The 26225-nt window shown below is 39.1% G+C and overlaps 1 long non-coding RNA gene across 1 annotated transcript in view; it reads right to left on the reverse strand.

Moving 5' to 3' along the window:
- Positions 1-19663, reverse strand: part of LOC136793493 (uncharacterized) — a 67566-nt gene extending 47903 nt beyond the window's left edge. Inside the window, exon 1 of the long non-coding RNA XR_010838791.1 lies at positions 19629-19663. This is a non-coding gene — a long non-coding RNA (uncharacterized lncRNA). The remainder of the gene's footprint in view (positions 1-19628) is intronic.
- Between the last annotated feature and the right edge of the window lie 6562 nt (positions 19664-26225).

A 26225-nucleotide genomic window follows, 5' to 3' on the forward strand; every position in this document is an offset into this window, starting at 1 on the left:
TACTCAGCTGAAAAATGTTACCTTTTATATAAAAAGAAGATTCACAGGTTACATCCAAGATACCCAGAAAACAGAACCATGGAGTACTATACTCAGGCCTTGAGACATAGTCAAGGAATTCCAACATTTGATTGTCCAGATTTCAGAATTGCTATAAACTAGTGACTCCTTTGTGGCTTCTATTTCCCCATGTCTTTTTGAACAGGAATGGACTAGTTAATCTATGCCTGTCCCATAATTGTGTATTATGTATAATGAGGGTATAATTTATCTCTTTAGTCTTACATGTCTACAGATTGAGAGGAACCATACTCAAGGAGCTGTACTTAAGGAACTAAGGTGCCTGATCCAAACCTGGAACTGATTTAGTTAATGAGGTTCTAGACTTTGAACTGATGCCATAATGCCATACTTCTGGGAAGGGGTGACTGTATTTTGCATGTAGGAGAGACAAGAATCATTGGGGATCAGAGGGTAGACTGTGGTAGGCATCCTGTAAGATGACCTGCAATACCTGCTTCCTGATAATTACATCCTTGTGCAATCATCTACCCTTTGGTGTGGAACAGACCTAGTCACTTCCTTTTAATGGACAGAATATGGCAAAAGTTATGAAATACCACTTCCAAGATTAGGTTACAAAGAGACTGTAGCTTCTATTTTGTGCATTCTCTCTCTTTCATGCTCTTATTCTCTGATCAAAGCCAGCTTCCCTGTGGAGAGCCCCATAAAGCAAGGAACGTAGGGATGCTCCTAACCAACAACCGGCAAGGAACTGAGACCTCCTGTCCAACAGCCCATGAGGAACTGACTCCTACCAAAAACCATGGGAGTGAGAAGAGAAACAGATCCTACCTCAGCCAACCCTTCAGATAATACCACAGTCCTGTCCAATCAAAGTATATAGAACTTGGATTGCAGCCTTGTGAGAGGTAATAAGGTAGAGGTGCATATCTCAGCCATTCCTTAGATATGCACCTAGATAATCAATGTTTCTTATTTAAAGATGTTAACTTTGGGGTGATGTGTTATACAGCAATAAATAACTATTACAATGGCCCAGCCTTGCAGCCCTGTACCTATTGCTCTGGCACCACCAACTACTAGGTCCCAGTGTCTGATTCCCAAATTCCCAAGAGAAAGATTCTGATTGGCCCAAATTGCCTTGGGTGCCTACCATTGGTACAAACAGCTATGGCTGTGGAGACAACAAAATTGTTTGGTACAGTTATAGCCACAGGGTTTCGGTCGTGTGAGTAGAGATCAGTTCTTAGAGAAAAGGAAGTAAGCCAGTAAAGGTTCTTTGTAAAGGAAATCCACCTCTAGTTGGGAAGATGAAACACTTGAAGTAAACAAAGACTTCTGAGAGCAATAAAAGATTAACTACAGGCCCTATGTCCCTATCACCTCAAACACAGTCTAGGGCTGTACCTACTGTGGATCTAAAAGAACCAGGAAGTTCTGTTACTAGAATTACGTTGTTTGCTAGGTTTTTTTTTTTTTTAATCCATTAAGCTAGATGTTGAGCAGAGTGCTGAGAAAACAATCAATTGATCGAATCCATTTGTTGACATAAAAAGAAAAGGAGGAAAGCAGGTGTCATACTAGCAAACAAATGCTCCTCTTTGAAGAAAAATCTCTAAAATGTTAGTGCTGTACATGGCATGACTGCTCCAATAAATCCTCTTACAAATTGGTATCTTGTTATGATCGAACAAAAAATATGTTAGAGGATTATTAAGGGCTAAAGATCTCTCTGAGACCAGAAACATCATGGTTGGATGATGTCAGGAAACAAGCTTCTTATTCCTATCCCTGATATTAAAGCTTTCTGACTGATAAAGACTAAATATTACCGAAATGCTGGTCTCATAGATTACAAAAATAAGAAGTGAACTAGCAAAGGTGAGGACTGACAGTACAAAGAGGTGGGAGAAAAAAAAAAAAACTAGAAATAGGTCAGAAATGGGCTTTAAGTCTAGAAGCAATAGAGAATATAGTATGATTATTTATAGCACTAATTTATACCTAGAATTTTAAAGATGAAATTTAAAAGTTAGAGACAGAAGTTCAAAGAGTAGTGCTTCCAATATGTCACCAAGGTAAACTGGGACAGAGAAAAGCTACAATCATTAGCTGCACAATCACACCCCATCTCCCACACCACTACCAAAAGTTGTTTTCTCCAAGTCATTGTTACAACCCTGTTCTGTCACATCACTGAGCAACTCACAGTTCTAATACCACTATTACTAGTAATATCAACAACAGTTACTATTTATTGTGTCCTGGCCAAGTCTTAAGCAATGAAGTAAACACCTTTGGTACATAACATCACTTAATTCTCATAACAACCTATAATGTGGGTACTATAAAGTTCTCCATTCAGTAGATGAAGAAACTCATCTAAGGCTGAGGGAGATTTACAACACCTGCACAAAGATACACAGCTGGAAAGTGAAAAAGCAGGAATTTGAACTAACTTCAAAGTCCATGACCGCTATGTTAGACAGCCTCCCCTGATATTTCATTTGCTAAGCACTTATATGCTATCACTGTGCTACAAGCTTAGCTTACATTATCTCATTAGGTTATCACAACTGCCTATAAGGTTTGATTATACCATTTTACAAAACAAGAATCTAAATAAATGCACCGGTCACCAAACTATTGTCTATTGACCCTCCAGCTAAAATGAACCACTACTTTAGTAACTTACATGTGCAAAATGACTACTTAATAAGAACCAGCTTTGGGATGTCCCTGGAGGCGCAGTGGTTAAGAATCTGCCTGTCGAGCAGAAGCAAGAAAAACTACAATCCTGCAGCCTGTGGAACAAAAACTACATTCACAGAAAGACAGACAAGATGAAAAGGCAGAGGGCTATGTACCAGATGAAGGAACAAGATAAAACCCCAGAAAAACAACTAAATGAAGTGGAGATAGGCAACCTTCCAGAAAAAGAATTCAGAATAATGATAGTGAATGTGATCCAGGACCTCGGAAAAAGAATGGAGGCAAAGATCAAGAAGATGCAAGAAATATTTAACAAGACCTAGAAGAATTAAAGAACAAACAAACAGAGATGAACAATACAATAACTGAAATGAAAACGACACTAGAAGGAATCAATAGCAGAATAACTGAGGAAGAAGAACGGATAAGTGTCCTCGAAGACAGAATGGTGGAATTCACTGCCACAGGACAGAATAAAGAAAAAAAGAACTAAAAGAAATGAAGACAGCCTAAGAGACCTCTGGGACAATGTTAAACACAATGACATTCGCATTATAGGGATCCCAGAAGGAGAAGAGACAGAGAAAGGACCTGAGAAAATATTTGAAGAGAATATAGTCGAAAACTTCCCTAACATGGGAAAGGAAATAGCTACCCAAGTCCAGGAAGCACAGTGAGTCCCATACAGATGAACCCAAGGAACAACACACCGAGACACATAGTAATCAAATTGGAAAAAATTAAAGACAAAGAAAAATTGTTGAAAGCAGCAAGGGAAAAATGACAAATAGCATACAAGAGAACTCCAATAAGGTTAACAGCTGATTTCTCAGCAGAAACTCTACAAGCCAGAATAGAGTGGCATGATATACTTAAAGTGATGAACAGAAATAACCTACAACCAAGATTACTCTACACAGCAAGGATCTCATTCAGATTCGATGCAGAAATCAAAAGCTTTACAGACAAGCAAAAGCTAAGAGAATTCAGCACCACCAAACCAGCTCTACAACACATGCTAAAGGAACTTCTTTAAGTGGGAAACACAAGAGAAGAAAAGGACTTACAAAGACAAACCCAAATCAATTAATAAAATGGTTATAGGGACATACATATCAATAATTACCTTAAATGTGAATGGATTAAATGATCCAATGAAAAGACAGAGGCTTGCTGAATGGATACAAAAACAAGACCCATATAAATGCTGTGTACAAGAGACCCACTTCAGATCTAGGGACTCATACAGACTGAAAGTGAGGGGATGGAAAAAGATATTCCATGCAAATGGAAATCAAACAAAAGCTGGAGTAGTAATACTCATATCAGAAAAAATAGACTTTAAAATAAAGAATGTTACAAGAGACAAGGAAGGACACTACATAATGATCAAGGGACCAATCCAAGAAGAAGATATAACAATTATATATATATATATATATATATATATATATATATATATATATATATATATATATATATATATACCCAAAAAAGGAGTACCTCAGTACATAAGGCAACTGCTAAGAGCTATAAAAGAGGAAATCAACAGTAACACAATAATAGTGGGGGACTTTAACACCTCACTTACACCAATGGACAGATCAGCCAAAATGAAAATAAATAAGGAAACAGAAGCTTTAAATGACACAATAGACCAGATAGATTTAATTGATATTTATAGGACATTCCATCCAAAACCAGCAGATTACACTTTCTTCTCAAGTGAGCATGGAACATTCTCCAGGAGAGACCACATCTTGGGTCACAAATCAAGCCTCAGTAAATTTAAGAAAATTGAAATCATATCAAGCATCTTTCTGACCACAACACTATGGGATTAGAAATGAATTACAGGGGAAAAAACGTAAAAAAACACAAACACATGGAGGCTAAACAATACACTACTTAATAACCAAGAGATCACTGAAGAAATTAGAGGAAATAAAAAAATACCTAGAGACAAATGACAATGAAAACACGATGATCCAAAACCTATGGGATGCAGCAAAAGCAGTTCTAAGATGGAAGTTTATAGCTATACAAGCCTACATCAAGAAACAAGAAAAATCTCAAATAAACAATCTAACCTTACACCTAAAGCAATTAGAAAAAGAAGAACAAAAAACCCACCAAAGTTAGCAGAAGGAAAGAAATCATAAAGATCAGATCAGAAATAAATGAAAAAGAAATGAAGGCAATGATAGCAAAGATCAATAAAACTAAAAGCTGGTTATTTGAGAAGATAAACAAAACTGATAAACCATTAGCCAGACTCATCAAAAAAAAAGAGGAAGAGGACTCAAATCCATAAAATTAAAAATGAAAAGGGAGAAGTTACAACAGACACCGCAGAAATACAAAGCATCCTAAGACACTACTACAAGCAACTCTATGCCAATAAAATGGACAACCTGGAAGAAATGGACAAACTCTTAGAAAGGTATAACCTTCCAAGACTGAACCAGGAAGAAATAGAAAATATGAACAGACCAATCAGAAGTAATGAAATTGAAACTGTGATTAAAAATCTTCCAACAAACAACAAAAGTCCAGGACCAGATGGCTTCACAGGTGAATTCTATCAAACATTTAGAGAAGAGCTAAAACCCATTCTTCTCAAACTCTTCCAAAAAATTGCAGAGGAAGGGACACTCCCAAACTCATTCTATGAGTCCACCATCACCCTGATACCAAAACCAGACAAAGATACTACAAAAAAAGAAAATTACAGACCAATATCACTTATGAATATAGATGCAAAAATCCTCAACAAAATACTAGCAAACAGAATCCAACAACACATTAAAAGGATCATACACCACGATCAAGTGGGATTTATCCCAGGGATGCAAGGATTCTTCAATATATGCAAATCAAACAATGTGATACACCATATTAAAAAATTGAAGAAGAAAAACCATATGATCATCTCAATAGATGCAGCAAAAGCTTTTGATGAAATCCAACACCTATTTATGATAAAAACTCTCCAGAAAGAGGGCATAGAGGGAACCTACCTCAACATAATAAACGCCATATATGACAAATCCACAACAAACATCATTCTCAATGGTGAAAAACTGAAAGCATTTCCTTTAAGATCAGGAACAAGACAAGGATGTCCACTTCACCACTATTATTTAACAGAGTTTTGGAAGTCCTAGCCATGGCAATCAGAGAAGAAAAAGAAATACAAATTGGAAAAGAAGAAGTAAAACTGTCACTGTTTGCACATGACATGAAACTATACATAGATAATCCTAAAGACACCACCAGAAAACTACTAGAGCTAATCAATGAATTTGGTAAAGTTGCAGGATACAAAATTAATGCACAGAAATCTTATGCATTCCTATTTACTAATGATGAAAAATCTGAAAGGGAAATTAAGGAAACACTCCCATTTACCCTTGCAAAAGAAAGAATAAAATACCTAGGAATAAACCTACTTAGGCAGACAAAAGACCTGTATGCAGGAAACTATAAGACACTGATGAAAGAAATTAAAGATGATACCAACAGATGGAGAGATATACCATGTTCTTGGATTGGAAGAATCAATATTGTGAAAATGACTATACTACCCAAAGCAATCTACAGATTCAATGCAATCCCTATCAAATTACCAATGTCATTTTTTACAGAACTAGAACAAAAAATCTTAAAATTTGTATGGAGACACAAAAGACCCTGAATAGCCAAAGCAGTCTTGAGGGAAAATAATGGAGTGGGAGGAATCAGACTCCCTGACTTTGGACTATACTACAAAGCTATAGTAATCAAGATAATATGGTACTGGCACAAAAACAGAAACACAGATCAATGGAACAAGATAGAAAGCCCAGAGGTAAACCCATGCACCTATGGTCAACTAATCTATGACAAAGGAGGCAAAGATACACAATGGAGAAAAGACAGTCTCTTCAATAAGCGGTGCTGGGAAAACTGGACAGCTACATGTAAAAGAATGAAATTAGAACACTCCCAGCACCATACACAAAAATAAACTCAAAATGGATTCAAGACCTAAATGTAAGACCAGACACTATAAAGCTCCTAGAGGAAAACATAGGAGGAACATTCTTTGACATAAATCACAGCAAGATATTTTTTGATCCACCTCCTAGAGTAATGTAAATAAAACCAAAACTAAACAAATGGGACCTAATGAAACTTCAAAGCTGTTGCACAGCAAAGGAAACCATAAAAAAGACGAAATGAAAACCCTCAGAATAGGAGAAAATATTTGCAAATGAATCATCAGACAAAGGATTAATCTCCAAAATATATAAACAGCTCATGCAGCTCAATATTTAAAAAAAAACAACCCAATCCAAAAATGAGCAGAAGACCTAAATAGACATTTCTCCAAAGAAGACATACCGATGGCCAAGAAGCACATGACAAGCTGCTCAACATCACTAATTATTAGAGAAAGGCAAATCAAAACTACAATGAGGTATCACCTCACACCAGTTAGAATGGGCATCATCAGAAAATCTACAAACAACAAATGCTGGAGAGGGTGTGGAGAAAAGGGAAGCCTCTTGCACTGTTGCAAGGTGGGAATGTAAGTTGATACAGCCACTCTGGTGAACAGTATGGAGGTTCCTTAAAAATCTAAAAATAGAATTACCATATGATCCAGCAATCCCACTACTGGGCATATACCCAGAGAAAACCATAATTCAAAAAGACACATGCACCCCAATGTTCATAGCAGCACCATTTACAATAGCCAGGTCATGGAAGCAACATAAATGCCCATCAACAGATGAATAGATAAAGAAGATGTGGTACATATATACAATGGAATATTACTCAGCCATAAAAATGAATGAAATTGGGTCATTTGTTGAGACGTGGATGGATCTAGAGATTGTCATACAGAGTGAAGTAAGTCAGAAAGAGAAAAATAAATATCGTATATTAATGCATATATGTGGAACCTAGAAAAATGGTATAGGTGAACCGGTTTGCAGGGCAGAAGATGAGACTCAGATGTAGAGAACAAATGATATATGGACACCAAGGGGTGAAAGCCACGGGGGGGTGGGTGTGGGTGTGTGATGAATTGGGTGATTGGAATTGACATGTATACACTGATATGTATAAAATTGATGACTAATAAGAACCTGTTGTATAAAAAAAATAAATTTAATTTAATTTTTAAAATAAGAATGTGCCTGTCAATGCAGGGGACACAGGTTTGATTCCCTGGTCTGGGAAGATCCCACATGCCACGGAGCAAGTAAGTCCATGCACCACAAGTACTGAGTTTGCGCTCTAGAGCCCACACACCACAACTACTGAAGCCTGCGCACCTAGAGCCGGTGATCCACAACGAGAGATACCACTGCAATGAGAAGCCTGTGCACCACAACAAAGAGTGGCCCCGCTTGCCACAACTAGAGAAAGCCCAAGCACCGCAATGAAGACCCAACACGGCCAAAAATAAATAAATTAATTAAAATAAAGTTATAATGATACTTAAAAAATATAAGAACAAGCTTTGTAGACAATGTGTTTCATGATGACAATAATTGGTGAACAATTTGCAAATATCATACAGGGAACCCCTAGTTTCATGGAATACTAAACTCATGGTAAACTATTTCTCTTTGTCTTATTTTAGAAGTCAAAGAAGACTCCTTTCTTCTGTGTATCCATTTATATAGCCCCTACACAGAAGTCAATGGGTGTTTCAAGCACAAGCAAGACAGATGTAGCTGCTGGGGTGGGATAGAAGATGATTAGCAGCATGCAGACTGTTATGCTTATGTTGTTCTGTGTTGACATCTGATAAGGCTATTCTTGTCTGTGTTTACATGTCCCATTCATCTGGTTCAACTAGTCATGGTTTTATTAATATTATTGATGGTTACTATAACAACAAGCATGTGAATGTACTTTAGCTATGAAATTATGACAAGTATTTGGTTGATCACAGTCCGTAAATTTCATCATAGGGATGATCTCCAAGGGTGAAAGGAGATGGAACAGGACATCACCGGATGGACACTTGCTTTGATCTCATTGAGGAAACTTACATAATGATTTCTCCTAGAAAAGTTCCTTTCCAGGGGCTTCCTCTGGAAATTTGGAGCTGTTTGACCCTTGGAGAAAAGCCAGTAACTCAACCAAAGATTCTTCCTAGACCATAAATAGCATTCTGAGTTTGCATCCTCCATCTTCATTACTTTTCGTCTCCTGGCCCTCTCAGTCCCTTCACTATTCAGGACATTAATGGAATAAAGTCAAATACTGGAAACTGAGTGATCTTCTTTGTTGCTTTTAGCTCTGGCATCTTAGATGACATTCCTTTGGACTTCAGATACGTGCTAAAGTTTATACTGGATATTGTGATAAGGGAAAAGAAAGGGAAAGATGGTGGATATCTAAGACAGGTAAACCAATCTCTGCCGTTGAGGAATTTGAGGTCTTGTTTAAGGGGTAGGATGACTGAAAGGGTTTAGGTTTAGTTTAGGACTTTTAGTTTAGGACTTTGGCTTTTATAATCAGGAGAATCCAGGGCAAACCAGGATGAGTTAGCCACTCTATGAAGTTAGTCTTGGAAATTCACTTCATCTACATAGAACTCATATCGCCCAACTCTAAAAATGAATTTAAAATTTTAACTACTTTGCCTTAATTCACAGTAACCCATATCCAACAGGAGAAAAAAAATGCATTAAATCTTTAAAAAAAAGAGTACAGAGATGCCAGCCATGTCTAATCCTACTGCATTGGCTCCAGAGAGACAGGAAATCAGGACATCGCAACGTGCATGATCTCAAAAGCTTAGTTTCTCCCTGTGGTACCCCTGGTCTCTTTGAAGCAATGGAGTACCATTTAACAGATTGGCTCCCTGAAGGTATCTAGTGATTCCCAGGATGTAGCTTATACATGGAAGAACCTGGTTCAACCAATATTGAACAACCAATCTTAAAACTCCCAACACACAGCTGCATGTTTAGGATGAATGAGATATGATCAGTAAAGTATTTTGATTTTTGAGGGGTTACATCTTTAAATACAGCAAAGAAGATACCAGACTGAGGTGTTCCATTTAATGTATTGGTTAAGATACAATGATTAAGTGGGTGAGAGAGGGTAAGGGAAAGAGACAAGTCATCCTGTGTTGATTTTACATCACCATCCCTCTTCTAGTGAGAGAAGAGCAGTCACTGAACTTAGAATCATCTATTATTCATTTTCTCCAAAGAAATAGGAGTGCTATGAGAATTAAATGTTGGTGCAGGGGAGGAGTGCACTAAAAGCCTCTCCCTCTTCCAACTTAGAACATAGTTGGGAGAAGGTAGGAACAGTCTTCTCCTCCAGGATAGTAGCAAAGGCAACACTATCCATCCACCTTGGCTCAGCTCAGCCAATAAAGATACTCTACCCAAAGCATTGTCAGAGCTTATGGGCTCTGTGTGAATGAGGCTGAGGAGACAGCTATGACACTATGAGGCTACACAGATGATCCATCACTTCCCTTTCTGTGCCCAGGAAGTCTTGGTGCATGTTATGGGTTGAATTGTGCCCTTCAAAAAGATATGTTGATGTCCAAACTCCTGGTACCTGTGAATGTGACCTTATTTGGAAATAAGTTCTCTTCAGATGTAATCAAGTTAAGATGAGGTCTTACTGAATTAGAACGGGCCCTAATCTAATGGCTGGTGTCCTTATAAGAAGAGGAAATTTGGACACAGAGACACAGAAGAACAACATGTGATGACAAAAACAGAGATTAGAGTGAGGCATCTTCAAGCCAAGGAATGCCAAGAATTACTGGCAGCCTCCAGAAGCTAAGAGAAAGGCATGGAACAGACTCTCCCTGAGACAGAACCTTTCCGACACCTTGATTTTGGAATTTTGACCTTCAAACTGTGAGAGAATAACTTTCTGTTGTGTTAAACCACACAGTTTGCAGCAGTTTTTTATGACAAACCTAAGACACTAATACAGAAGTCAAGGGTCTGTCCTTGGCAAACTAGTGAAGCAGGTATCTCTGGGAACTGATATTCTTGCCTGATTTATTGTACTCACCTCATTCCACCTTGCTCACCTTCCTTCCACCCTCCATATCTATGCTACAGACATAATACTAAAATCCAAATCCTTCCATGGCTCTCCACAGTTTGCACACGATAGAAGCAAACCTACAAAGCACTGCCAAACATGGACACCATCCATCTTTATAGCCCTCTCTTGCCTCACTCATTGTATATAGTCCCTTAAAACTACACTTCTTTTTTACTCATTGGTGGTTTCATGCAGATGTGCTCTTTGCCAATGTAAAGATTCAACTCAAATATCACCTCCCTTGGAAGCCTTTCTTCATCTCTGTAGGTGAAGAATTTGATCTCTGTTCTCTGGCATAGAGCATCAAAAACGCTTGGAATTCCCTGAGTGACAGAAGTGTCTTTGTTATGCTAATGTGTGACTCTTGGTAGGTCCCTAGATAGCTCCAGGATGGAGGCAGGTCACCAGAAGAAGGTTGTGACTTTCAGTCCCCAGACCTTCAGGGAGTGAAGTAGGACTGGAGATTGAGTTCAGTCATGTGGCCAATGCTTGATTAATCGTGCCTATGTAATGAAACCCCAATAAAAACTCTGGATATCAAGCTCATGGAGCTCCCTGTTTGGTGAACACACTAATGTGCTGAGAGGGTGACATACCCTGACTCCACCAGGACAGGGTGTGGAAGCTCTGTATTCCCTACCAGAACCTATCCTATGTGTATTCTTTATAATAAAACTATAATAATTATAGTACTTTCATGAGCTCTGTGAGTTGTTCTAGCAAATTTTCACACCTGAGGAGATTATGGAGACCCTTGAATTTACAGTCAGGCAGTCAGAAGAGCAGGTGACCTGGGATCCCTCAAAATGCAGCTTGCATGCGAAGTAAAGGCAGTTTTGTAGAGGACTGACCATTTAATTTGTAGAGTCTGAGTCTAACCCCAAGTGGTTAGTGTCAGAATTGTATTGTAGTACACCCAGTTGGGTTTCAAAACAGGATAACCTTCTAGTCCTCCTCTCCACCTCTTCTCCAGCTGGTGTTAGAATCTGTGTTGCTTTTACATGTCCACAAGAATCACCTCCGCCATCAACCCATGTTGTTTGAGTGGGACTAATCCCATTTCTTCAGCTCCAGAATAAGCATTTGACCCAGACCTGGCCAATAAGAGTATTCCATTTTCCCTGGTTGCTTCAGAATAGGCATGTGATCCAAGTCAGCTCAAGGAGATCAGTTTGACAGAAAAACACCCTCTTTCCATTAGGGTTGTTAAGCAGATAAGCAAGACCACAGCTGCCTAATCCATCCTTGGCACTATTTTCAGAGAATTTGCCTGAGAATGATGTCAACACACACAAAAAAGAAAAGCTAAGAGACAATTGTCCTAATATAGTTTTTGAGACCCTGAATACAGCTGTGTTTGAAACCAGAAATACCTCCTGAACCTCCTAATTATGTTAATCAGTAAATTGTCTCTTTTATTCAAGTTGTTTTCGGCTAAGTTTTCTGTCACTTGCAACCAAAAGAATCTTGACAATGGACCAACCTTCCAAAGCCCACCCGTGCCTCTCATTTCTATCATCACACTCATTATAATTGTCGATTTGTTTGCCTAGATCAAGAGAAGAATGATTATGTCTTATGTGTCTTTACAGTCTGCAATACCTACCTCAATGTCTAGAATGGTAGTGTCCAAAACATATTTTTTGCATGAATGTTGGGTAACTAACCACCTCTTTCACAAGTGCTCATTTCCTCTCTCTTGGCATCCCTTTCTCCCTCTCATCTTCACCCCCAGCATAGTCTCATTCACAGAATAGGAGAGGGAACAAAGGTACCACTCTAGAAATTGAAAAAAAATGAATTGTAGCCCTTGTTCTGCTTTTTTCAAGATATGTAACCTTAGCTGATTCTCTTCTCTCTGTCTAGCCTCAGTAAAGTGAAAAATATCTGAAGATCCTCTAAGGGAAAACCTTGCGTGACTCTAATACCTCCTAAACTACTAGTTAAGAAGTAAGACAATACCTTACTAAGGACTAAGCTATGAGTTTTCCCTGGAATTGCTGCATTTTCATAGATGATTCCTGAAGACTGAGAAACTTTAGAGGATTAAAGAGATGAAACTACAAAGGTGGAATGATAAGCTATAGATAAAACTATCTGGTAGGTGTGCCCAGCTTAGTGGCCCCATACATCACCTCTTCTTTGGGTTTTGCCATTGAAACCACTATTGGAAAGATACAGGACAGGACTAACTGCAAAAGATGGAATCTGGTCAAGTCTCTACCCTACTCCCAACTCAAATCATCAGAGTAAAATCATAATCCAGAACTTTCCCCAAACCCATAGATTGGGTAAGTGGCTCATTCCAGGACATTGACACGATGTCCCCAAGCTCAAAAGGAAAACAGCTGTTACAAGAAAAAGGCAGAAGGACCCAGTGAAGAAAACAGACTAAGCTATGTCTTTCAACACTTACCAAACAGGAATAAGACCTATTGTCCACTTGGGAGATTGTCATAGGCCTCTAGGTTCTTATGGACAGCAATATCTTTTTCTCCTGCAGGTATGAACTTAAATGTCTTTATTTTAGGCCAAATTCCCCTCAAGGGTAAAGCTAGAAGAATTTCCAGAGAACCATTGAAAAGGACACACATAATGAATCTGGTGTTCCCCACCTGCACCTGCCCACCCAGACTGAGTCTTAACAGGGCATCAAGAAAGTGAGCTTTGACTGTACAGAGTCCACTTTTGTTTCAACCAAGCCCCAAGGCCATGCCTAGTAGAAGCAAGTGGAGGCAAGGAGGATCATCTCAATTATTCAGGCCTTGGATTACTCCTGATGCCCTCCTCAGGGTTGAGAGAGGATAGCTATTGTAAAGGGGGGTGGGCCAAAATAGAGAGGAAAGAACATGTTTTCAGATTATCCAGGCCAGATTATTACACAATTTTTACTTTCCTCCTGAATAGACAACAAATAACACAACTAGGAGATTCCCAGAGATAACTATAAGGTACAGGCCAAATACAAGACTGCTCACGAAAAAGACTGACTTTTTAAAACTCCAGGGAGAAACTACTGCCCACCCATAGCCCACCTCTCTGTACAAAAAGACAAAACAAAACAAAAATTTCCCCACCTGCTCCATGTATCTTTAAAACTTCAATTCCTTGATTTAAGACCTTAATTTCTGTTACAGTACATGATCTCCTAGGAAGGTAACATTTTAAGTCACTATCAGCTACCTTAACCTTAAGGTGAATGAGTTCCTATTTTTTACTGGAGTAACTTTGATGAGCGAGGGAAGCCAGAAAGGAAGTAGAGGAAGGCAGGAAAGGAGTGAGACAGACAGAGCGTGATCATGAAGGAAGCTGTTCACAGAAGAGAAAGGGAAGGCTAAGACTACTGCCTTCATAACTTTGCAAAGAAGTTGTCCTAGTGAGGCGAAATCAAAATTCTTAAACATGATGCCTTGAAAGTACTTACAATGAGGACCTACAAATCAACTAAGAATCATCCCTGGGAAGAACCCTAGAGTTTGTGGAAATAAATCCTGCATTAGAATAGCAGCCATAACAGCTTTATTTCTGAACTGTCCTGCTCCTCCCATCCACACAGGCATGATCTGGATTTCTTTCAGACAGAATTAAACGTCTCCCTACCAATCTCATCTCTCTGACACAAGGTGTGGAAGGCTACAGGTCATTGCTCTAAACTTTGCGGTTCTCGGGCTACTGCCCTCAGGTTCTTCGCACTGCAGTTTCTAAAGAAAGAACCTCAGAAAAGAAACTCATTAGCGAAAGTTCTTAAACTGTGGGACGAACTGCCAATTTTCTCTTGGGTAAGAGCACCCTCTGGTGGTGAATATCTGTATTGTGGCCTAGCATCTCCATCTGGACGTATGCTGGGCTCAACCATAAATCGCTCCAGATGGAATGTATTCCAAGATCTCTCTTGGTAGCATAACAATCCACTGAAATTGAAGTTATAAGGTCTTTGTCTATGGCCTTGCTCTATTAATCCTAGTGTGTGACTTTGGCTTAGTCACCTTTCTCAGCCTCACTTCCACTATTAAAAGTAGGAAAACAATGACAACATGAGGATCAAATGAAAATGCTTACTATTCAGTAAAGTACAATGTACATTTTTTAAAAAGAGATGCCACTATGGTTTACCAGAAATACACAGATTACAATAGAAAGTTCTTAATATTACTTTCTTATCCTTGCCAACTGCTCCCCTGTTAATCCTAATAGCTATGTTCATTGAGTCACTTCCCAATTTTGGGACCAAGGACAACCTCCCATGGCCTTGAGCAGGGATCTGCAGGAACCAGAAGTGGTACAAACAAACAGACCTCCCACAACATGACCGGAGTCAGCCTGGTGTTCCTCCCTGGCATCCCTGATGTGATAGGATGCATCCTATTCTTTTTTTCTTCAGACCACCAGGTAGTTCCTGGTAAAGGATACAGGGCTTTCATCATCTAGTCCCTGGCTACCTCTCCTACCTCATCTGACTTTGCTCTTTCATATATATACATATATACATATATGTATATGTATACATATATATTGCAGTATATATATACAGTATATATATATTGCAGTATATATATATTGCAGTCCACCCAAATCAACCTACTTGTAGTTCTCCAAACAAGTAGATTGCCTCCATAATTTTGTATGTGGGTTTCCTCTGCCTAAAGCAAATTCATCACTCTTCTAGTTAATCCTTGCCCACCTTTCAACGTATTCCTCCTGGAGGCCTCCATTCACTCCTTACCTCCAAGGCTGGATTAGGTATATCTCCCCGATGGGTCCCTGAGGTTGCTACTATCACAGTACTCATCATACCATATACTAAGTGTCTTTTACTTATCTCTCTTCGCCTATGGCCAAGCATAATGCTTGGTATTCAATAGGCGCTCAGTATAATTTGGTGGCTAGATGATGGCTTCTGTGTTACCAAATTCAAAGCCTGCTTTTTTGTTCTAATCTTACTCGATCTCTCAACAGCATTGGCTGACTACTCCACTTTCTTCCCTTGACCTTCATGACACCAAATCCTCCTGGTTTTCTCCCAGCTCAGGTTCCTCCACTGGAATCCCATATGTTGGAACGTCCAGGGCTTTGCCTTGAGCCTCCATGCTTCTCTGGATTCATGCTCTCCCTAGGCGACCTCTTTTATCTCACAAATTTTAAGGCCACCAATATGTTGATGACCACTAGCCTGTGTGTCTCCAGCTCTTACCTTTCCCGGCAACTCTATGCTCAAATATCCAAATGCCTATTAGATAGCTTTGAGAAATTCTTATTACATACAAATCTTAAAGTCAATGAGGTCTAAATGAGGGGTCCCCAACCCCTGGCCTGTTAGGAACTGGGCCACACAGCAGGAGGTGGGCAGCACGCGAGCAAGGGAAGCTTCATCTGCCGCTTCCCATCGCTCGCATTACCGCCTGCACCATCCCACCACCCCCACCCCCATCCTTGGAAAAACTGTCCTCCACGAAACCGGTCCCTGGTGCCAAAAAGGTTGGGGACCGCTGGTCTAAACAGAACTCTCAATTTCCAACCTCCCATTCCCAGCTTACTCTTGTCTCCAACTTTCCAATTTCAGTACATGGCCCCAGCATCCACCCAGATGTTCAAGTCAAAACTCAGACAGATGGTGGTGCTAATTTTGATCACCTGCTAAAGACGGTGCCTTCCAAGCTTAAAGTTATTGTACTTCTTAGCTTTGACATGTGAGAAAATAAGTTGAGACATTGTAAAATCTCACTTCTCACCCCACTAGTTTTAGCATTCACTGATGTTTCTTATTTAAATTAATTATTCCTCTGATGGTTGCCAGTGGTGATTATCTAATACCATCATGCCTTCTACATTTATTAGCTGACTTTCTACTATAAAGAAGAGGTTTCTCTTCTCTCCTTTTATTTATTAATTCATTTGTGTATATCAATGCAGACTCATGAGTTACTGTTTCATTCAGTAGGTCATAATCCATAACTCTCATAGTCATTTTGATGTTTAACTTGTTCTAGATTTGGCCCCTGGGCGTTCCTGAGGCTAGTTTCTGCATCCTTGCCATGCCCTCATCATTCTTTGAGCATTTTTTTCTTTCTAACACAACAAGATATTCTAGGTTCATCTTACACTTTTCCCCAGCCCTAGAATCCACCATTTCTTCAAGAAGAGAGTGGTGTTTGGAAACCAAGATCTGGACTCTAGATGTGCGTACTACTTCTGAGGAATTGCTGTTCCTAGTCCCTTTCAGTGAACAGAACTAGAAAACTATGCACATGAATACATACATATATATACCTATGCAAACATATACCTGTATGTATATGTACATGCACATATGCACACACATATATACATAAACACACTCACTTTACACTTACTTTACATACAGCCATAAGTTCACACCAGTACCTTCAATTCTAACCCAATACCACATGGTCCATTTCATTCTAGCTGTGCCCATTCCATATTTGCTTCTTCCTTCTCTGACAATGAGAAATGCATTTTCTCAGACTCTCATTTTGTAGCTAATCTGACCCTACCAAGCTGCTGCTCCCCTCTAGCCAGGATCCTGATCCCTACTTGTGCCTACCTGCCAGCCCCATTTTGTGCTATCCTCACATACATCACCATATTTTAATTCTCTGAAAAGTACTTATTTTCAGTCTACCCTTACTAGAGCATAAAGGTATCCTCACACAATGCTTGGTGTATGGTGTGTCCCCTGTAAATATTTATTGAGTGAATGAATGAACTCCTGCATGCATGCTGTATCTGTAGGATCCTGAAATGAAAATCAACTTGGGGGATCATGGGTGCTAGAAGAAGAAGGAGGTGGCAAATTGTTGATAAGTAGTGCTAAAGCAGGTCTTGAAGTCTAAATTCCAGGCAAGTGAGCAGCTGCTATGCTCTCGTGGGCTCTTCTTTACGGAAAGATAATCATGTATGAAAGCAAGTGAAAATCTTTATACATCAGGGTAGTTAAAATAAAAAGGATGAAATGTGTGTTCCAGAACATGGACAGCAATCTTCAGAAAGCGAGAGAACTTCTAAAGCCAGTCAAGAACAATATGCAGAGAGGATGATGAGAGGGGACTTCCCCTCTGAAAAAAAGTTAGAGTAAAAATTTTAAAAAATCAAACAGAAAGCTCCTGAAGATGGAGCTGGTGACCAAGCCAGTGAGACCTCTCAGCCACCCGGAAGACAAGGGCCCAAATGGACACCATCACTGAAACCAAAAAATCATAAACAGAGGTGAAGTTAAAATTTCCTGAATAACCAAACCCATGACTTACTGATGACAGTAACTTGGTTACCAGACAAAGCTGCTTTCCTCAGTTTACCAGAAGGAATACGGAATCATCTTGAGGATTATGCAGATTATAAGAACTCTCAAGGAAATATAGACAATAAGGAATATGTTGTTAATGAAATTATGACATACATAAATGCATATGCAGTATAATATTGGACACTCAGCACTCTACAACTTTGAGACCACAGTATTCTGGAATCCTTGCAGATTATTCTGATATGGTCTAGGTTTATGGAACACCATATCTACTGAGATTATTTGTGTGTATCCAAGCGACACTGGCCTGTGTCTCTCTGCATGTAATCTCTGGATGAGAAGAGCTTTGATTTAATATTAAACTATCTGCACAATTTTCAAATACCTGGCAGAGATTTTTACAACTCTGAATAGCGCCAGCAGTTATGAGGTATCATCAGAAAGTTGTGATCTGTCGACACTCATTTATGTTTGGATCTCAGTGGTATGCAGGAAAATGTTTAACAACCTGCTCTTTGGTACAGGGTGGTGATTTGTAGCATTTGCCAATTTCCAAGGCATAAATACTCCCACCATGATAAATTTCACTGAAGGAGGAGTGGGCTCTCTGAGGTACAAGCCAACTCCTTTCACCACCAGCCTACTATTGTGTATAAACATATTTTTGTTCTTGACCCTTTGGTAAAAATGGTGTACATCAAAATTATTAGTGTATAACAGGAGTGACGTTTAAGCTTGCTTTCTGTTTGTTTTTAAATAGAAAATTTAAAAGATACAGCTCCTTTTCTGATTTCATAATTGCTACCCATGTATGAAATGATGGACAGAGTGGGATTTTCTGTCTAGTTGATAAAGCTGTTCTTGAAAGGCTGCTGGCGGGTCCACTCCTCATATACCACGTATTTTATAATATGTTAATGCTACATGACCAAGTACTCTGATCCCTAGTGCCCAAAGTTTGATTCAATCTATATAACTAAAGACATATCCATTTGTGCTCATTTTAATGGTCTTAAAGACATATCCATTTGTGCTCATTTTAATGGTCTTTAAGTAAATAGCCCTTCCTTTGTAAGTCATGAAGTTTACTAAGATTATTAAATAATAATGGCTTATTTAGTGGTTTTTGCTGTAATGTAATGTAATATGTAATATGTAATAATGTAATATGCAGTTAGTTTCCTGGTAAAGTTACTTTTTAGCAATTTTTCTTTATATATTCAGTATTTTCCTTGAATTGTACACATAGGGGTGTATCTGTGCATGTGTGTGTGCTTGTGTTGGGTTTTCTCTTGTTTTTTTATGTAATCAGTAAAGAAGCCAGATATGAATGTGCGGTAAACCATTTTCACGTTGGCATGCTGGGATGTTGTTACTAAATTCCTGAAGAAGCTAAGCCTATGAACTAAAGTAAAACACACCTCTTCTGCAGCTACCAGAATCGTGAACCTTCTAATTATAACATTAGCCCTCACTTTTACAGGGTTTCACAGTTTTCAAAGGGCTTTTAAATGCATGGCATCTTCTGGTGGACCCTTACCAATGTATAATCTTGAATCTAAGGTGCAACCTCCTTTTCTTGCATGTTCCAGCATGTTAGCAGAAAAGCTGCCAAAAGAACACAAAAACAAATACTAAGAATTCAAAATTGAAAGAAAGAATGAAACAGGTTATTCATTTCAACCTTGGCTTTAACAAAGCAGGTACAATTATATATGGGGAGAGCAGCCAAATGTGTTCATTTATTTATTAAATAATCATCATCAAAATTAGTCTAAAGCAGCAGGAATCATCATCTCATCACACATAAGAAGAGTGACCTCACTGGATAGTGCATGTAATTGATCAGCATAACAACAAAGAAAAAGGCCAGGAGAAAATGATTTTTGGAAATTGACATAGACTCCTAGAATATGACCAGATTATGATATAAATAATTAGATTTCGTGTTTAACTCAACGGAGCTTAAATTTCCATGCAACCTCCAAGGGCAAAGTTGTGGCAGAAGTAGAAGATAAGACAATAGAAAAAAAAAATTCTGTGACTTGACCTCAAACTTTAAAGGCAGTTAAGAACTGGTACCTAGAATTCCCTGCAGTTGGAGCTATAGCTTATAAAGACTGCTGTGGGTTTTTTTTGGAGCTAGGTCTACTATGCAGCATTACAACCAACCAATGCAATTCCTCATCTGCCCCTGAGAGAGCTGCCTAATTTGAACGATACTCTGAACCAGTGGTCATAGGGAATCTGGTATGTGCAGGGGGATTCAGCAAAATACAGAGATTTCCCTTGCCTTCAATGAAAATGCCATCTTGTTGAGGAGATAAAGCAATCACACATTTAAAACTAAACAAAAGTGCTTCCCTGGTGGTGCAGTGGTTGAGTCTGCCTGCCAATGCAGGGGACACGGGTTCGAGCCCTCGTCTGGGAGGATCCCACATGCTGTGGAGCAACTGGGCCCATGAGCCACAATTACGGAGCCTGTGCTCCAGAGGCCGCGACAGTGAGAGGCCCGCGCACCGCGATGAGGAGTGGCCCCCGTTTGCCACAACTGGAGAAAGCCCTCACACAGAAACGAAGACCCAAACACAGCCAAAAAAAATTTAAAAAATAAAAATAAATAAATTAAACTAAACAAAATACGACATTAAAAGTTTAAGGGAAAAAAAAGTTTAAGGAAAGGGGAGTGAATTCAGAGAGAGTGCTCAGAAAAGCTCCAAGGGACTTGATCTGGGTCTTGTAGGGCATCTGGACTGAGATGGACAAACAAAAGGCAAGGAAGGCCTTTGAATCAAATCAGAGCAAATGTGCAGACGTGGAACATGCACTGGGCACGTGGGGAACATGAAGTAAACCATGGAGTGGACACTGAGGCTTATTTTTCAACTAATGGTGAAAATATAAAGAACAGATGTCTTCTAAGTAGTTCCTATTCCTCTACCAGCTACAGCATGAAACTGAAGGCTGGTGTATTCAAAGTTCCCAAAGCTTGAAGCGTCCTCATTCCTTCTTGGAACTGTGAGCAATGGCTGGGACAGTATAAACAACAAACAAGCTATACAGCATGTCAATAATCTCTGAGTTCTTTCTAATAAACAGTACAGAAGGGAGAAAATACTGTAACTGCATCCCATTCTACAGTCCACTTCAGAAGAAACATGGGTGATGGTAGCAACGAGGACAATGTTGTGATGCTGATGCTGATGCTGATGGTGATACTTAGAATTTACTGAGTGTTTATAAGATCTCAGGATTTGTGTTTTCCCTACATTATTTCACTTCATCCTCACAGAAGCTTCAGGACTTTTTTTGGTAACAAGTAATGTAAAACTGACTCAAAATAGCTTAGCATTAAAGGGAATTAATTGGCTGGCATAACTGGAAAGCCCAGGGGTAGATATTCTTGGCTTCAGAAATAGCTGAATCCAGGGGACCAGATAATGTTACCAGGATTCTGTCACTGTTTTCTTTTCTCAGATCTATGTTACTCTGACTGTGGCTTCATTTGTAGCTAGTCACTCTTGGTATACCTGGGGAGACTGACTGCCTCCATGCTTATTCTAAGAGGTCAAAAGAAGCAGACCTTCCTCTCTTGTTCACTCTCTCCCTCTTGCTCTTCCTGCCCTCTCCCTCTCCTTCTCTCCATCATGGAAGGCTTTAGATGGCCCTGCTGAGTCATGTGCACAACACTCAGACCAAAGGCTCCAAGGGCCTTGAGTCCTGTGGCTAGCCCTTTCCACCAGAGATGGGCAGGTAATGGGACTGACAGACCCCCCTGGCACCACATGAGTCAGGGAGAGCCGTTCCTAGTGGAAAGCATACTGCCCGGCAAATGTCCACTACAGGTAAATACCAACATTATCCCTATTTGGCAGTGAGAAAATTGAGGCCTTGGCTGGTTGAGTTTGAAACCAGGCTTTGGGAATAAGACTGCCCATTGTTAAACCAATGGCTGTTAAGCTGAGAAACCTTGGAAAAGGACTCTGGGCCTGAGCCTCACCCAGATAATTAACCCAGAATCTAGGTAGTAAGAACTGGATGGTAAGAACATTTTTTAATCTCCTCAGGTGGTTCTAACATTAGAAATATGAGAAAGCAGCCAGTATTGAAAACCTCTGTCCTAAGCTCTAGGCTCCTGTTAATAATAAATCCCAGAATACACACAGTTCTCCCTTCAGCCAACTTTATCATCCAGCTCTTAAGAATGACCTGATGCTTTACCTGCCTGTCTCCCTTACTCACCTTTATATCATCCCATCTTTATAGCTGCAGTCCCTGGTACCTCACCTGACACAGCAGGCATTCAATAAATATTTGTTAAACTGAACTGATGTAGCTCCCTGGATTTTCATGCAAACACTCATGCTGGAATGAAGGGTTCAGAGGGGGAAAACAGTAAAACTATCTTCATGTCATAGTAGCGATAATGATAGGAAGGAGGAAAAAAGAAAGGGGAAAGTAGTCCATTGTCCTTATTTTCTCAGTCAAAAAGAAACAAAAAAATAAGGAACTCAGTAGGCAAAATTACCATGTGGCATACATTACTTTTCAAGTTAACATAACCCTTCAAGCCAGCGTTTCAGCTTTCATTCCGCCAGGTTCCTTAATTACAATATCCTTATTCCCCAATTAAAGGCTCATTAAGCTTGTCAACACCTTTTTAGAATATTAACTATTTTATTCTTTAGAAATCTAGGCATTATTAAATCAGAATCCTTTATGGAAAAGCATATTCTAATGACTTCTTGATCTCTCATTCCATTCGATGACACCATGTTAAACAATAGCTTTAATCTGATCAAGTTTAATTTTTCTGCAGTCAAGTAACTGCCCTTCAGTTAAAAGCTTCTGCTAGAACTACACTAACATAATAGCTCTTGGTTCTGTGTTCCTTTGGTAATTTGGTTTTTTCACACAAAACAACTTGCTCTCAAACTTCCATTTTACCCTGTAGAAACCTGAGCCCACGTGTTTCATCTCTATCTGGGTGTGGAGGCGGGTGCAGGATAACTTTAATTTTTCCCTACTTGGCTGTCTGTTTCCTAGAATCTCTCTATTTTCAGCTGCCCTGGGATTTCCCTTTACATTGCACCTGTCCTGACTCTGGGCTCTACCCCAGCACTGGCCAACCTTGTGAATGTTTTATGAGACTGTCTGCAGCAGACCCTTGGAGCCAACTGAGAACACCTGTTGTTTCCTTGCTCTTCTCCAGACCTTCAGTGTCCACCCTCTGCTGGGCTCAGGCATTCCTTCCATCCAGAAGGTTTCTGAGGTTTGCATATCTGCATAATCATCTAATCATCAGTCTGCTGGTAAGCTTACTTCCAGAAAAATGATTGGGCAGTAAAGTGTGTTTCAGGCAACTCAGCTAGGCCTTTAGGCTAAAGAAGTATTTGCCTAAAAGGACACTTTATATGAAATCCAAAGGCTTGCTGGCAATCATATCCCCTTTGGTAATATTTTTCCCCAAAGTTCTTGTTCTTCCATTTTTATTGTCACTAAAGAAAAACAAGGTCTAATTAGAGTCCAGGGGAAGAATGCACGTTTCTTCAGAGGAAGAATCTAGAATTTCCTTTAGGAACCTGACGTTCATGTACTCACTGCCCCTATCCCCATGACTGACACTGCCACCACTCTAGGACTTTAGACTTGGTAATTTAGGAATCTTGATCTCTTTGCTTAATTCTTTATGGACTCAAGTATTTCTTTCATCAGATAGTTTTATGTGTTAGTAGCACTTGAGTTCAGTAGGCTTTGAAAGGCCAGCAGGGGAACCTCACCATTATTTGCAGTACTGCACCTATGGGGAAATGTGTTACACATACACAAAAATAAACATGCAGCAATAGCAACCTGTCTCCTTACCTTATCTCCACACTCAGGCCCTGCCCTTAACCCTATGCAAGGCACTGGACATCCAGCAGCAGTAAGAGGAAACAGAGACTCACCTGCTCACCACTCCTTACACTTTTCTTGCTAGTTCAATTTTCTTTCTCCTGAATTACATCTTTCAACAGTTCCTTCAGAAAGGTTATTTTGTGCTAAATTCTTTCTGTTTTATTTTGTCTGAAAATGTTGTTTTGGAGGGAGAGGAGATTTTATTCTTAAAGTTTAATTTGCTATAGAATTTAAGTTTATATTTATTTTCTCTTAACAATTTGAGGATATTTTTCCAATCCTTTTTTTTTTTTTTCCAATGTCCTTTGACTCCAACATTGTCTGTTGAAAAATCTCCAGCTAGTTGAACTATCATTCCTTTGTTAACTTGTCTTTTTTCTAAAGTTGCCTTTATTATATATTTTTGGTCTTTGATATTCTGTAGTTTCATTAAGATGGATCTAGATGTGTATTTGTTTTACCTATTTTGCCAAGAAACTTGTTGTGCTTCTTGAGGCTTAGGACTAATGTTTTTAATCAATGAAAAATCAATGAAAAAATTCGTAGTTTCTCTATCTTTGAATATTACCTCTCAACCGTTCTCTTTATTCTTTCTTATTAAAACCCCTAGTAGATATATGTTTCATCTTCTTATATTTTCAAGGTCTCTTGATGTCTCATTTTTCCAACATTTTCTTTTTTTTTTCAGCGATTTCCTGATAATTTCCTCAGATTTATCTTCTGGTATACTAATTCTTTTTTTAGCCAGCATTTTTAACCTGTCTACTAATTTCAGTGTCTACATGTTTTCATCTCTAAAATTTTTTTTAAATTAATTTATTTTATTTTTGGCTGCGTTGGGTCTTCGTTGCTGCATGCGGGCTTTCTCTAGTTGCAGTGAGCAGGGGCTACTCTTCTTTGCAGTGCACGGGCTTCTCATTGCAGTGGCTTCTCTTGTTGTGGAGCATGGGCTCTAGGTGCGTGGGCTCAGTAGTTGTGGCTCGCAGGCTCTAGAGCACAGGCTCAGTAGTTGTGGCGCACAGGCTTAGTTGCTCTGTGGCATGTGGCACAGGGCTTAAACCTGTGTCCCCTGCATTGGCAGGCAGATTCTTAACCACTGTGCCACCAGGGAAACCTTCTAAGCGTTTTATTTATTTTTAAATATGCCTATTCTTTTTCAGAATCTTATGCTTTATGATATTATTCCTTCTTTTAGGTCACTTTAAGCATACATATTTGATAGTCTCCACCTGATAGTTCTATTAATTGATGCACTGTTGTTCATAAGGAATTGTTTCTCTAGTATTTGATAACTTTGGAGTGTAAGGTTATCTTCATTGTGGCTTTATCTATGGAAATCTTGCATACCCTAGGTTGAAGAAGTGTTCCTCCAGAGAGGTTTTGCATTTTCTTCTGCCAGCTGTGAGGCCCTAAATCATTTATATACTCTTCTCTCAGTTTAGGAGTTCCTAGCCAACCATTCATTTTCATAAGGTTTTTGTGTGCCTGGTGTTCAAAAGTAAGGAGTGGCTATCCTTGCTTTGAAAATATTTCAATAAAGAATAAAAGTCCTTCAGCTGAAGGGTTCTCCGTAAAGAAGCCCAGTTTGGCCACTTGGTATAGGAAGAAAATATACCTAAAGCATTCAATGCCATTGGCAAGCTTCTAGTGCATTGAAATAAAACCAGATTTTTACTTTATTCAAATAGCCAAAATTAGGGCCTGAAGTTTCTAATCCTCCTACCTCTATGACTGGTCATAAAGATAAGTTATATAATTTAAATCCATCGTACCTCTGGGCAATACTACCATCTATGAGGATTAAATGGGATTGTCCATGAACAGTACTTAGCACAGTACCTGACACATAATAAGTACCCAATAAATGTTAGCTATTAATTTACCATCTAATTCTCAATAAATCTTGTAATTAGGTATTCTTTCTGATACCTCATCTGACTGTCCCTCCTCTTCTAGCAGATAACAACATCTTCCATAGTAATCTATCATGATTGAAACGTTTTACTCTTTGTGCTTTAATCACTGAGCTTCTTCTCTTCTACTGTTCCTTTGCCATTTATTGAATTTACTTGAAGAGAAGTACAAAAATAGACTCGATGCTAAAGGACTGACGAACACTGAGTATAATAGGAAAATTACTATAATTCTGGATATATCACAGCTTACTCCATTTGAAATGTCCAAGTATAATACTTGCTTTTATAATAAACTATTGTCGACTCATATTTGGCTAATAGTC

Source organism: Kogia breviceps, chromosome 1, assembly GCF_026419965.1.
Source record: "Kogia breviceps isolate mKogBre1 chromosome 1, mKogBre1 haplotype 1, whole genome shotgun sequence".
Taxonomy (NCBI): Eukaryota; Metazoa; Chordata; class Mammalia; order Artiodactyla; family Physeteridae; genus Kogia; species Kogia breviceps.